The sequence below is a fragment of the Lissotriton helveticus genome, chromosome 1_1 (genome assembly GCF_964261635.1).
Source record: "Lissotriton helveticus chromosome 1_1, aLisHel1.1, whole genome shotgun sequence".
NCBI classification, from domain to species: Eukaryota; Metazoa; Chordata; class Amphibia; order Caudata; family Salamandridae; genus Lissotriton; species Lissotriton helveticus.
The window spans coordinates 1,444,384,371-1,444,399,757 of record NC_136057.1 but is presented as its reverse complement, the minus strand read 5'-3'; the positions used below and the strand labels follow the sequence as shown (position 1 = coordinate 1,444,399,757).

Here is a 15,387-nt window from a genome sequence, read left to right as displayed (position 1 = left end):
GAAACTGGACCTTGGGAAGTGTAAGGGACAATCTATTCTACTATTATAAAGAGAGAACTGTGTACTTTGAGCCAGGTAAACTCGAAAAGTACACCACCAATCACAACACCCAATACAGCGTTGGAAAGGGGAGGTCTAGGAGATGGACATATGCTATATAAATGGACACCATATACACTAAAAAGGGGGGGCACCTTCAGTGGTAAGTAGTCCCTTATGGGCGTTAGATGTGGGAGTTAACATTCAGAGAGGCAAGTTGTGGGCGTTACATGTAGGCGTTAACATTGTAGTTCACGGTGCAAAACCAAACAGTGAGGAGATGTGGGCGTGAGATGTGGGCGTGAGATGTGGGCGTTAACATTCAGAGAGGCAAGTTGTGGGCGTTAGATGGCGAGGAGAACATTGAGATGCGAGGAGATGTCACGGTGCAAAACCAAACACACCATTCGCACTCACAGTGCAGAGTATTTCAACCCTTCGTGCTCACAATGCAGCGAATTTCAAACGCGCAATAATCACAGTGCAGCATACTGCAAACACGAAATATTCACTCACACACACATCTTCGGGTAGGCAGATTCATTGACCTAGGCGTTACCGTTGTATGCTGACATCAGGGACAGGGCGCGGCTTGCATTCACAGCCGACCAATCACGCCACATAACTCACATAACACAAGCAAGCCTTGCGAGGAATAAACTATTTCACCATTGGTCACGCTCCCGTTTGTCACGGGGGATGACCTCAAGAAAAAGAGGTGCAGCTTACACGGCGTTTCACGGCTTAGGCGAGTAAGCATTCTGCCGTTCTAAAGCTGCAATATTTATCGCACGGAGATATCATACATAAAAAAAACAGGCTTTCGCATGGCCCTTAAGCGAGTCAGCGTTCACCACAGTACTTGCGTTCTAAACCTAAGAACAAAGCTACGGATTCACTTGCCGCTATCTGTGTTACCACTGTAACACTCCCACTTATTGCGGCGCTAAGGAGAAAACTTGACTTCAGGGCTTAAACAAATATTTCATTTGCCAACATCACCAAGTGCTACATAAAATATCGTCTTGGCAGAAGCAACAAAATTCTCACGGGGGGGGGGGGGGGGGGCAAGGACAAACAAGGAAACACGAGTAACATTAACTAGAGGGACCTTTCGCCAACAAGATTACACAATTTACTTTTCGAACCCGGACAACGTCGGTACGGGCTGCTAGTAGAGATATATTCCTGTAAGCTCAACCTCATTAACCCCTTCGCTGAGGCAGCTATTCCGCCGCAGCGCTAAGGGGGCGGGGCGGCGCGGCGGTTCTGTGCTCGTGACAGAACCGCTCCGTCACGGCACGCGGGTGAGCTGTGCTTGTGACGGAACGGTTCCGTCACGGCCCCGCCCGCTCAATAGAACGCGCCGCGCAGGCGCGGCGGCGGGCCGTGACGGAACCGTTCCGTCACCAGCACAGCCCACCCGAGGCTCGTGACGGAATGGTTCCGTCACGAGCATTGGAGGGGTTAAGAAAAAGGCCATAAATACAAACGAGGTGAGGTAAACACTAGAAAGTGGATCCTAGAACATCAGACAGACATTAGGAGAAGCCTAAAAGGGGGAGTATAAACGTAATGGGGAAATTCAAACATAAAACTAGAGGAGCGGATAGTGACAGAGTACTGGAGAAAGTGGGTGAACTCAAAAGGATATGTTTACGTGCAATTGAGAGCAGTAATAAAACCCAGTAGGAAAAAAAACTGGCTTTAATATGCAACAGGCATGCACAAAATGTGCAAAGAATACTTATACCAGGTGTCTTTGTAACCTGCTGCTTGATTTGGGGCATAAGGAGGTCACAGACAGAAGAAAGAGAAAGAGTCTAGTTGCACAGAGCATGTTTTGCATGCCTGTGTTTACATGCTTTAGCACCCTAATACTTCAAGAGGCAGAACCTCCCCCCCCCCCCCCGTTCTCGTGTCTCCTGGAATGACAAGCTGCCCTGCTGCCACAACTCTGCAGCCACAGCCACAGCCCTCCCTTCTTTTTTGTTTGATTTGAGCCCCCGGGAACCGCACAGGGTAGAGCTTTGTTTTTCACCCAACTCTAGTTGTGTTCCAGGTTTAGGTACTCTGTGGTGGCTCTGGTGGGCCCATGAGGGCGGAGGGGTAAGGACGTCTTGATGTTCTGGGACTATTGTTGCTGGTGTGTAGCTGGTTTTGGGGAAAGCATTTTTTGATGGTTGACTGGACCAGTTTGAATAAAAAGATATGGGCGGACCCTCAAACCCCCTTTTAACTTTGGGTCATAAATGTGAAGGGCCTACTGCGATGAGGAATTTATGACTCCGAGCGGACCACAGCACACAGCCGCTATTGGGGTGGAGCAAAATGAGGGCTTTGCATGCAGTAATTTTTTTGTCAAATAGGTTAAAGAAAAAACGTCAAGTCCCAGAATGCAACGTGTTGCTGCATAAGGAGTCTTTCAAATGTATAAACCACATCCAGTGCATTTTCAAGTTCATTTTGACTAACACGACTGATTCTTCATAGGAAGCTAAGATGCATTTCCGTCCAATTTTTTCCACAGACTGTATTAAGCTTCACCACAAATACACATCAATGAGTAACCAGAGTGTGCTTATAAGACTGCTTAATCTACTCTGTGGGTTTAAACTGTGCTTAAAAAGTATGCAGCGCTCGTTTTTGGCCTTGAAAAGGGATTAGTTTAAATGCACAAAAATTAGTATTTTAGAGGCTTCAAAATTGTCCCTTACCCGAAAAGTAGAATCCGGAATCTAGGAAGTGTGAATTATCCCCATCTGTATCCAAGGAAATTCCGAATAGAAGCGCACCTCCCTGCCCCAGCAGTCTGGGCTTAAAGTCACTTGGCTCATATGTTTTCTATGGGTTGTTGAATCAGTTGCTGTGATTGATTTATTGATAGGACTAGTACTTCTATAGGACTAAGGGCCTAGGGTTGAAGTTCTGATTGGCTTTTTGCTGCTAGGGTTTTCTATTGGCCTGGGGGATTAGGGCTTTGGCTTCGATTGGCTGTCAGGGGTAGGGCTCAGATTGGTTACTAGAATCATATCTCCTATTGGCTCTAGAGTTTAGGGTTCTGATTGATTAGAGCTAGGCTTCCACTAGCCAGTAAGGCAATATTAAGCATAGGGCTCAGGGCATCTCACCCTGGACGTCAAGGCTAAGGGCAGAGAGGACAAGGGCAGTTGCCTGTTTGGGCCCAGAGCCAGAGATGCTGCCCATGTTTCACTTATGAGCTACCAACTTAAGCGCTCCACATCTGCCAAAATCCAAACACAATATCAGCAAAGGCATTCTACTGATGTACCACAAACAAACCTTATACAGATTTCAATGTGTATTGAATCACTACAAAACACCACAAACCATACCTACTCCCAATTCTACCCCAATAACACTATGGCCCCTTCATTGTCACAAAACAACTCTGTCCTATACAACTAACACATCAACACAACACAAAGCCACATTACATGCAACTTTAAAGCATCCAGACACACACTCCCTGTTCAATCAAAACACCAGATTTATCCTCTACTTGCTCCTAAAAGATCCCCCTTTATCATGAAAAAACCCTATGGTCAGCCTGCCATCATACCATCCACCAATACCCTCTGTTAGACCGGTCAGCCCTTTGGGTGGTCCCTCCTTAGGTTTCTCCTATTTGCCTTCTAATTTTTTTTGTGTGTCCACTACATTTTTTTTTTTTTAGTGTTGACCCTAGGTCTCTGGGCGCTCCATTGCTACTAATTGGCAATGAGGTGCAGGTGCTCCTCTAAAATGGAGGCGGAGCAGAAGATCATCTACAAAAGGGTGGCCTACCAACTGCCAAGTTTTACCTCATGGCCTGGAGCCATAGGGTGACATGAGGGGTTCCAGAACTTTATGGACCTTTCTGGGCACTCTGGGCTTAGGCTATATATAGGTGGAATGCGGGGCGGCCATTTTGGTGTGTGGCAGGAAGGTGGAGGAGAGCCTGGTCAGGAGTTGAGGCAATAACGTGGGGAGGAAGGTGCACTGAGTAGGGGTTGATCGTCCCTCGGGCCGGCTACTCTTCTCCACTGACGCGACCCCCTGCCTGTTGACCAAACCCTGCTGCCATCGTATATTTGTTAGCTCCCTCACCCCCCCCCCTTCTAGCGCTCCTTATAAAAGAATCCTGCGGTACCTCTGATGAGCTGAAGGTAATTGGACTGGGAGCCAGGAAGCGTGGGTAACTGTCTCCAAAAAGGGGCTAAAACTGTGGTAACATCTGCCTTCTCCCTGTCGCCGCCTAGAGCGCTATCACAATCGGCGCTGTGAGGCCCTAATTCAACTGCGTTGAGCCCGGACTGTCATTGGGTATTGAGGGCTAACCGCCACAGTCTAAGGGGGCTTTGGCGCTTCAAGCATTCATCCAAGCTTACCGTGATCGCCCTGGTGTGCCAAGGGGTATGCGCCTTCTGCGGTCTGCTTTTTCCCCCTTCCCGCAAGTGACTGACACTGGATCCCCCGCTGCAGTGGTGAAGCGGGAGCTGCTAAGCGAAGCTGCCGGACGGAGGAGATTGAGTGAAACTCCGCCCGGCAAGTTCATCGTGAGGTCGGAAGGGGAGGGGAGGAGTTGAAGGAGGCCAGGCTCGGGTGAAATCCTTCCCGTGTGAAGCCGGAAAGGGGAAAGAATACGGAAGAGCCGAGGAGCGTCTGCTTCAACCCCTGTCAGGACGTCAGCCAGAATCCAGCCTCGGGGTGGGGCCGACCCACGCTGAAGCAAACATCAGCTGGAGATCGGGCCAAAATGAGAAAACCTAATTCTGGGCTGGGATGCCTGACAGGACTGCTCAACAAGAAGTAAGCTGGGAACTTAGGCTGGCGGGGAGGGAAGACCACTGATAGGTCATAACTTGACAGTGATTCCGGCCCAGACTAAGGAAGTGTATTGTGGCCTTTGGTAATTTGAACCAGCAGAACTACCCACAGACAGAAGTCCCTGACTAATAGACTTGCTTGTTAAGGTACTTCTACCGCCTGGGTAGAGTCATCTTGAGAATAAGGATCTTCAGGCTACAGCTTGAGGAAGGGCTCAACTGATGGAAGTCGGGGTAATAATGCTGGCCTAGGAACAAGGCCTGACTGATTGATGGGAATATTTTACGCAAACTGTTCAGGGCCTAGAAGATTCCCTGTGATAACCTGCCAGTCAAATGTGGTTGTAGAACGAATCCAATGGTTATATGAGGTGTTGAATTAACCTACATGTTTCCCCTTAGACATTCAGCTGCTTGAACTCATATAAAAGTGTACATACTGTGGATCTGTCTGCTGAATCTTTGTTTCCTCATAAATGTATTGAGACCGCACTTCGAACATAATAGAGAAGGTACACTCTTAATGAAGCTCTTAGAGAGCTTCGCCCTCACCCATACAATGGATCTAATGCCAATGAAAACAGGAGAGACCCTAACACCCACATTCAAAGGAAGAGGCTGTTCTTCTATTATAGATTTTATAGTAATATCTGCATTTGCCAAAGAACAGATTAAAGAGGTTAGAACGGTGTGGAGCCCTTTTAGCGACCATAACCCCCTAACCCTAGAAATAGTATACAATGATCCACCAGCAGAACATCATGGGGATGATATTGTAATTCGTCCAACTGATCAGGGGAGGCGCATAAGATGGACAAAGATCAATCCACAAGACTTCTATAGCACCCTAGTGGAAAGAGGGAAAGAACATATAGAAATTTGCCTTGACCTTGCAATAGAGGGTAGAGAAGTGGTCCTGGCGTTTGAGTCCTTAACTAGGGTAATTGAGGGATTACTAAAAACTAAGCGGCCCATAAAGGAACTACCAACCCCAAGATGGTGTGACTCCAACTGTTCACGGGCACTGAGAGAACTTAAACAGAGTCTTAAGAAGTCCCCGAGAGAAAAGAACGAAATTGCCCGCTGCAGACGAAATTACAAAATGCAGGTTAAGCAAAGAAAGAGCACACTCCAAAAGGAAGTTTGGGCAGACTTAAGAGAAGCAGGAGAAAACAGGGACTATACCCAATTCTGGAGAATTATAAATAGACCCTGTTACCAAGACTCTAGCTCCCCTGTAATTAGCACCAACATTCTCCCCGAACAATGGATCAACCACTTCAAAGGTCTTTATAATCAACAGGAGGTAGAAGTCGGGGATGGAGTGTGGGATGGCCCCAGAGCAACCAAATTAGAACTCTTTACTGGAAGTCTCAAAGGCAATGCAAGGGTTGACGCGTAATAAGGCGCCTGGCCCAGATGGCACTCCCCCAGACCTCTTTCTAAGCAACCTTGACTTATGGGCACCAATCATGACCAGAGTACTCAACGCTGCAATTAAATCTGGTCTCCCACGATCCTGGTCAACTGCATTGATTGTTCCTATATACAAGAAAGGCTGTAGGGATAATCCTCAATGCTACAGACCAATCTCACTGATTGATGTCTCAGCCAAATTATTAGGCAGGGCAATTTTAAATCGCCTCGTGGAGTGGACGGAAGTGCATAACACCATAGCAGACACCCAGTATGGATTTAGAGTAGGCAAGTCAACTAGTGACCAATGTCTCAATCTATATCTCTTAGCTGCCAAATACACCAAATCGGATAAAGGACCACTATATATGGGATTTATGGACTTGGCAGCTGCATTCGACAATGTAAACAGAACTAAACTCTGGGCACTTATGTTTAGATTGGGAATTGACCCGGACCTAATTAACATCTTAAAGGAACTTCATTGGAACACCACTGCCAAAGTCTGCTATAGCGCGGGAGGGGTGAGTACTGATCCCTTCCCGTGCTCTGGCGGGGTGAGGCAGGGGTGTATCCTGGCCCCTTTCCTATTCTCCCTTTACATAAATGACCTGGAGAGCTCACTGATGTCGTTGGGGACTGATTGCCCAAGAGTAGGATCGCGTCATATACCGGTACTTCTGTACGCGGATGACGCGGTCCTGCTCGCACGAACAGCGGTGGGCCTGCAGCAGCTAATTAGTGGCTTTGTCAGGTTTATGGAGAATTTAGATCTCTCGGTAAACCTGACCAAGTCATTTGTCATGCTGGCAGGGAAGAAACCGTCCAAGAGATTTGTGTTCAAAATAGGAACACACACCCTAGACACTGTAAACACCTTTTCATATCTGGGTCTCTTGTTTGACGTAAATATCGGGTTTGCTCCACTGATGGAGGAAAGGTGCAGGAAACTTGTTCAAGCAAATGGTGCCATTTTAAACTTTGCGCGTAGGCTGGGCCGTTGGTCTCCTGAACAAGTTCTGACGCTGTACAGAGCGGTCAGTACCACCAAGGCCATGTACAGGGCAGAGGTGTGGGGTTTTAGGGAAGCGCACCAGATACAAGCAGAGGAAGATAAATTCCTAAAGAAATTGCTAAGGTTATCACAGAGCACCCCAGCAGCAATTACTCAAAGAGCTTGGCACCCCGTATATTTCTGATCTTATTAAAGTGAGACCAATTTTGACTTGGCTTCGAATTTGGGTAAATCCAAATGCCGAACTCTCGAGACAAATAATTAAAGATTGCCTCCGGAGAGACAGGTGTCTACAAATCCCATGGCTTAAATACATTAAAGAAACCTTAGAGGGTATAGACCAGCAAATATTTACTGACCCGGCAATGATTGACATCTCTTGTAAACATAGTATCCACAAGCAGCTACTTGACAAATATGATTGTAGTAGGAAACAACTTGATTCCACTAAAACATCTGTAGTAGCACATTCTCTTGTGTGTAATGAATGGGTATGGAACCATATCTTTTTTTAATGCACAGTCAACATGAGAGGTTTTTAATGTGTCGTTTTAGGCTCAATTTGTTATCGAATATTTTAGCTTATCCGTCTGGTTTTACTTTAACAATTGAGCAGAAGGGTGGCTGCGACAATAGGTCTCCGCAGGACACCCTTCATTTTGTATTACTATGTACTTTTTATAGAACTCCTCGCCAAAGGTTCCTTGTGGATATTTTAAGAGACTAAAATCGTTCATGCTAAATCTGCTTTATTATTCTTGCAAAAAGCAACTGACACGCGTACCCTGTGTTCTATCATGAGCTTTTTAAAAATTGCTGTCAAATTACGAAACACCAGGGGCTGATCTAGGATGAAATGAATTAAATGTTTTTATCCTTGATTTATATGAATAACAATTTTAAATTTTAATATTGTAAAGTTCAGAAATACTATGTAATATGTCAAGTGTGGATTTGTATTATGTATTTTTATGATGGTTTTTAATCATCGAAATAAAGAACTGAACTGAACGAGTCCTCAATGGTAATGTATCACTATAACTATTCTGCTATTATTGAGAGGACTAAGTACAGTTGATAAGATATCAAAGAATTGCTATGTCATGTATTTATAAAAGTAGGTAATTTAATGGTGAGAAAACTGTGTTTGATGGTTCTATCTGAGATGCAAATTAGAAACTAAAGTGGAAGGAAAGAAAGCTTTTCTACCTTTTCTAAAAACGGTGTGGTGTCATTTTTGAGTGGACGTGCGCTGGGTTGCTGTGTTGAGTGTGACGCAAGTACAACACAGATGCCTTGGGGCTGGGCCTTTCCACTTTGTGCTAGGCTACCCTAGTCGGACCGGTGACCCCTGGTCCAACACCCTCCTTCTCTCTTTACCAATTACACACAACCATACAATCCTTGCACGTCACTCCACCACACACATTACTTATTCCTAGGATCAAATCGAACACAAGAACTCCTACCACTTGTCCATCCCCTCTTACACACTACAAACTCTTTTCCAAAACACACCACACCCTCTGTACTATTCAAATACCACTCACCAGCAGTACTGCACATCTAAATCCTTCACAGAAAACCACTACATCAATACCTCCTCTCATTACTCCACAAAAACAAAACACATCTCAATATATTATTCCTTTCAAAAATATTCCTGTACTATGGAATCATCTATATATTCATTATTGTAGTCCTATTGTACACGAAAAGGAAAAAAAATGACTCTTGAACGCTTTACTCTCTCTCTCATCCCAAACCCTTTCTACTACTATCTCCAAAATAACCCTTCCTAGACTCCCTCCTCTACACCTCCTGGCTCACCTCAAACATCAGTTTGCCACGATGATCTCCCAAACAACCCTACTAAATGCTCCCTCATGTCATCTCTCTCTTGGCTCATCCTAACCCTCATTTCTCTACTCTGATTCTCTTTATTCCCAATCCCTTTCTACAAGCTCTTCCCTCCTCCATTTCTCCTTTACTCATCCCTTACTAAGAGCTCCCAATTAACACTTCTGGTGTTCTTCCTTCTTCTATCCCTCCAACAGTACCCTTCTCTCCATAGCCCCTCTCATGCATTTCATTCGTTTCACAGCGCTAATCATACCAGTGTATGGTGTCAGAACACTTTACATCACATACACATTATACAGAGACAATGAATCATCAAGTGTATAAATTAGTCTATAAGAAACGTCATAAGACAACGAAGAGTACAAGGTGTAGGAATCACGTGTCAGATACTGGTCGGGAGTATGTTTTAAGAATGTTTGGTCTGGAGAAGCACAAACTCTGTATTGAACGCCTTAACGGCGGATGCAATTTTGCGGAAGTGTGGCACTTCCGCAAAACGGGCGGGGCCGCGTCGGCCATTGGCCGACGGCAGCACTGGGGAGTGGCCGACGGCAGCACGGAACAGGTTAAAATGTACCGTTGGGGTTGGCTTACTAACAAGAATTTATTTCTGCTCAATCGAACTATTAACAGCATTAAGATAATGAAAGACTGGGGGAAAAACATTATCGTCCAACCTATGCCATGCAGTTTGCTTGCAGCTCTTTGATGGCAGTCCATAGGTCACTGTGCTATATTAGGATTGTAACTTATGAACTGCAAGTAAAAATGGAATCTAGGAGACAAAAGTAGTAACCCCACTGAGCTATCCACAGAAAATACAGTTCCGTGAACTGCATGGTACACGTTCTTTGCAGCAGGCATATTAATCCGCTCTGCTACTTTATGATGATTGAGAACTGCCACTAGACAAACTCCAGTCTCTCTCCAGCAGGACCTTTAATTACCAGAGTTATTTTGACATTTTATTGTTGCCTGAAAACTGTCCAACATAAAAGGAACTTTGCAGTGGTTGCTTTTAAACCAATGAGATATTTTTAAACACAGCGTCAGGTGCGGCTGCACTGGTTGCATTGTCTAGGAACAAAGACTCCTCGCCCCAAGCCCCCAACCTCAAGCCAACCAATGAGACTGGCCAGTTGAATCTTAGGGATAAGGTGCTAAGTATTCAGAATTGAGCAAGGAGACTGACTCAACAACATGAACCATTGGCGCTTGACTCAGTTACCTTAAGTTGGTTATTTTGTAAAGAAAACTAGGTTTGCATAAAAATAGATGAACTTGAAAGAGTTAGGAATGCCACCTCAATCCTCTTAAGACAGTGGAACAAACTGAACCAATTGAACCAACAGAAGGAAACTTTACTGACCGGGTGTCAACTGGAATAAAACGATGACTGGTCCATACGTGCATCATCCACATACAAGAAAACATATGCTGCAAGAGGCTTTACAACTTGCTACACAGAGGCCATGTAGACAATTATTTGCCCACAAGGGTCATCAAAACTGAAAGGGATTTATTGGTTTGAACATAAATCAAATATTAGAATGAGAACCAGCAAACAAGGACTCGGACTCCCAACGAAGATATTTACTTTACTTGTTTTGCAAAAGTACGGTCAACATTGAAAGCAGCAGAAACTACACAGAACATTAGAAAAAGACTGAATCGACCCGGGGGGGGGGGGGGGGTGTTAGAAAATGGTTTCCGTTTCCTGTAACAACGGTTTGTATTCCTAATGGAAGAGCACCGCTACAGAAGGTGAGATTTTCCACTGTTCGCAGAAACACCCGTGCATTTGTTCTGATTTACAAGGTTTTATTTGTGGATAGAAACCTATGAATATCTTATGAATTCATATCAAAGAAAGGTGCTCAATGAGATCTGATTAAACATGGTTTTAATTTATTTAGTAGATAGCCATAAAAATGTGATTTGTATCTAAAAAGCATAATGCTCGAAATTCATAGAAAAGAAAGTATGGACACAAAACAACTATGAAGGAAATGTTGGCCATAAATATTAAGTTACAATTAAAGAGAAGAGACTATGAAAACTATTGAAGGTATTTGTTTAATGCTTTAAATTAATATCAGCCTTCTGCTCGGGAAGGAGCAGTCTCCCAATGTAAAAACACTAGTTGGTGCTGAACTATTGCCAACAGGATGGCCTTCAAGTGTAGAATTAGTTAAAAGTGGTCAACGAGGCTGTAAAGATAGTGGTCTGTTGGATATTTTTGTAAAGCGACCAATAGGACTTGAAGTGTAACTTCGTTACAGAACAGAAACTGCCCCTGGCACTGGAAAAAAAAGGTAAGTAGGCAGTGAGAAAATCCAAATGTCAGGTCTCCAAAGAGTGAATTCACAGGTCACTAAGACAAGAAAAATCATGAAACAAGTATTCTAGTAAATGAGGACTTCCCATTTAATCGGAAGATATGAAATTCCTCGATCAAGTTCACAAGGCCTAATTCGATTGATTGATAAGCTTTATTCGATAAAAAAATTATCATAAAAGCATTGCAAATATACAGTGTATAACCATGGTTTAAAAAGGAAGCACAATACAGATATCAAAAAGTTAATCCATTAGATCCAATAAAATCAGCATAGAATATACAGTTTTAAAAGAATTTCATTCATGGGTATTAATCACCATTTCATATGGTCAGGGGGCGACACCCGCCTATTGCCCCCTGCATTGTGCAGTTAGATCAGGTCAGTCCTTGTGCTATTGGAACAGGTCAATCATTCATCCCATAACCTCCATTTGGAAGCCTGCCAGACTCTTGCCTACCGCCTTTAGTCTGAGTAACCAGGCCCACCCTAGGAATTTTGCTAGTCCGCAGATCAGTGTCAATGAAGAGGTGTCTGTTTTCATGATGCGTAGGGCAGCTACATGGCTCATGAGGCCTAGTGTTTTGCAAACTGGCTTAAGCCACTTTTCTCTGGCCTTTGTGTAGGCAGGACACGCCAGGAGAAAGTGGGAAATGGACTCATCGGGATGGCCGCAGCTAGGACAGGGTGCAGGGACCGAGTACGACCCCTTCCATGAGGATACCACTGAGTTAACCTGTAGGGTGCCAAATCTCAGCTTCATATACAGAGTCCTGTCCCTAGGGACCTGTATAAAGTCGAGATAGGGCTCTAGTCTGCAAATGCTTTTAAATTCAAAGAATCCCTCCGTGAGTTACCCTGTCTGCTGGCAAGATTGCTCGCATTTTGACACCCAGTCCCAATATGCCCGCTTCAAGTCCGACTTAAAAGGGGGGATCTGGGTCGCCCATGCCTCGCTTAGGCCGATGAGGCCCAAAAGGTGATTCAAGTCAGCCAGCCATTTTATCCTGCCTCCCTTGTCTGCCGCCACTAGTTCGTCGAACCCCGCAGCATACATGCAAAGCTCCTCCGTCCTCTTAAGCCGGGCCCAGAAAAGCAAAGGACGAAGCCTGGCAATGTCCTGAATGTGCCTCCTCCCAGTGTCATAAAACAGAGGCTTCAGAGGGGTGGAGGTGGGAAGTAATACAAGGTTTCTTAAAAATCTATTTTCTGACCTGGTTAATTCGGTGATATTCTCCATACCCCAAAGCTCTGCCCCGTAAAAGGCCGAGGGCAGGGCTTTCCCATCATAAATTGCGAGGGCTGGTGCAACCGGTCTGCTACTCGAGAGATACTGTTCTCTGGCGATTGCACCAGACACCCGCTTGTGATTTAAAAGCATTTTATCAAAGTGTGAGGACCACTTCATGTTTTTTGAGACTCTAATCCCCAGATAGTCAAAAGACTCAACCATCTCTAGTGGGACTTCGTCAAGGGTGATGTTGTTCCTGAAACGTTTTGAGGGGTTGATAGCCATCAGCTTGGTTTTGCTAGTGTTGATGATCAGCCCCTGTTCTTTACAAAAGGAGTCAAAACTCTTCAGTAATTTCTGTAGGCCACATGAGACTTGGAGAGAGTGTCGTCAGCAAATAGGAGGGTGGGTGTCTTCTCTCCTGCCAAGACTGGAGCGTCAGACGGCTCCTGGTTAAGGTGGGCCACCACCCCATTAATAAATATTGAGAATAGGGTGGGGGCCAACACACAGCCTTGGCGTACCCCCTATCTACCGCGATCCTCTGTCAGCTCCCCTTGGGCCCCACACCTGATTCTTGCAAAATTGTCAATGTGCATCCTTTGTAAAAAATCTAAAATGTATGGTGGCATGCCCAGATGTCCAAGTACCTGCCAGAGCTTACCCCGGGGGACCAGGTCGAAAGCAGTCTTCAGATCTATGAAAGCCAGATACAAACTCCCTTTGCCCAGGAGGACTGACTTCCAATAGATCATGAAGAATCTGAGGACCTGGTCCATTGTTCCCACCTTTTGCCGGAACCCTGCTTGAAAGTGCGATAGGATGTTGCCATCCTCCAACCAGGTTCTGATCCTCAAGAGAAGAACCCTGCCAACAACCTTCTGAATCACATCTATAAGACTGATTGGCCGGTAGTTGGTAGGGTCCTCTCTATTCCCTTTTTTGAATATTGGGACCACCTCGACTCCCTTCCAGGAGTCCGGGATGGCGAACCCTCTAACTATCAAATTCCTGATGTGGAGAATAAGCTGGGCCCAGGGCATGGGATCGTGTAGGAGCAGGTCTCCAGGCAGTCCATCTGGGCCTGCTGCCTTCCCAGGAGAGATGCTATGAATTGCTTGCTCCACTTCCAGGAGGTCAAACCTATCTGTAGTTCCGTTGGCTTCCCTGGTGCTCAGGCTGGTCTCAGTGGAGAGAGGGTCGGATATTGCTTCGCCCAAATATAAATTGGCAAAGTGGTTCTGCCATTGTGCACCGGTGATATGATTGGGCATGGGGTCCATTGATATCCTGTCCTTACGATTAATTAAATCCCAGAATACAATGGGATCTCTCTGCACTGCAGCGGTCTTCAGTTCCTGCCAGTGCGCCTCTTCCCAACATCTTTTGGCCACCACCAAAGCCCTTGCATACTCTTTCCTGGCAATTCTGACAGCAGCTGGATCTTTCGACTTAATACTACGTGCGATGGCCGCCCTTTTGTCCCTGCAATCCTTAGTGTACCAGGGATTACAAGTCTTTAAATGATCATGTTTCCTGGCTGGTTTGCCTTCGGTGATAAAGAACGAACTCAGCTTATCTATTGTCTTTTGATAAAACCTTTTAAAATTAAAATCATTAGGTTCCCCCAGGCCATTATACAATGCCATTAGCTCGCTGCTTTTGGACACAACTTCCTCCCTCACACTTGCTAATAGCCCTACCTGATGTGAGACTTTGTTCCACTTGAGGCGTCTTTTACAGTTTGATGGTATTACCTCTCTGCTTACCATATCGGGGCGGTTGGGTTTCTTTGCCCCCCCCCCACACTGCAAAATATTGTTCATTTTAAGGCAAAGTGGGTTATGGTCGCTATCCAATGTGGGCACAACTTCCATATCTATCAGATCCTGTCATAACCAAACGTCCAAAAGGATGTAATCTATCCTGGAGGGGGACCAGAGTCTATTAAAAGTAAAAGCTCCATTTTGGTCAGAGCTTGATCTGCCATTAACAGCTCTCAAATCATATTCCAGATTGAGAGCGTTAATTTGTATCGCACGCTGTGACCATTTCTTAATTGGGTCCAGGTTGAGGGACGGGATGCCCCATTTACAATCCTCTTCTATAATTCCAGCTTGGTCACCCGAACTCAAAGGTTCGAAGGTTACATTGAAGTCCCCAGCTACAATTATGTTTGTTGGGGGCAATATGGTTTCCAAGCTTTTCTCGATGGTGGAGATGATCGGAGAGGTTTGGGCACCAGGTCACCCTCTAGCATAGACATTAAATAGCTCAATTGTCGGGCCCCTGCCTTGCCCTTTGATGGTCAGGTGAAGTAAGTCGGGAGAAACTCCAGTGTGTGGTCTGACCACCCAATTAAGGGCTGTTCTTATCCAAATTTGTAGGCCTCCCGACGGACGGCCTTTGCCTGAGCTAATAGCGGGGATACAATAGGAAGTATAGCCTGATTTATGGAGTGGGGCTAAGCTCCATGTCTCCTGGAATATGCACACTTCGAATTTATCCACGAAGTTATGCCATTCTGGGAGTTTCAATTTCCTCTCTAAACCCGCTACATTCCATGACAGAATGTTCAAGCTTGCTACATTAGTTCTGTTAAAAGTTGGATCACCCTTCTGGTTGGAGAAGCCCTGTCCTGCCAGGGGGCATTCT

The 15,387-nt window shown here is 45.4% G+C and overlaps 1 protein-coding gene across 1 annotated transcript in view; it reads right to left on the bottom strand.

The window, feature by feature from the left end:
- The window catches only part of LOC144827393 (uncharacterized), a 102,126-nt gene that overhangs the window by 29,089 nt on the left and 57,650 nt on the right, over positions 1–15,387 (bottom strand). The gene's annotated exons all lie outside the window — the stretch shown is intronic.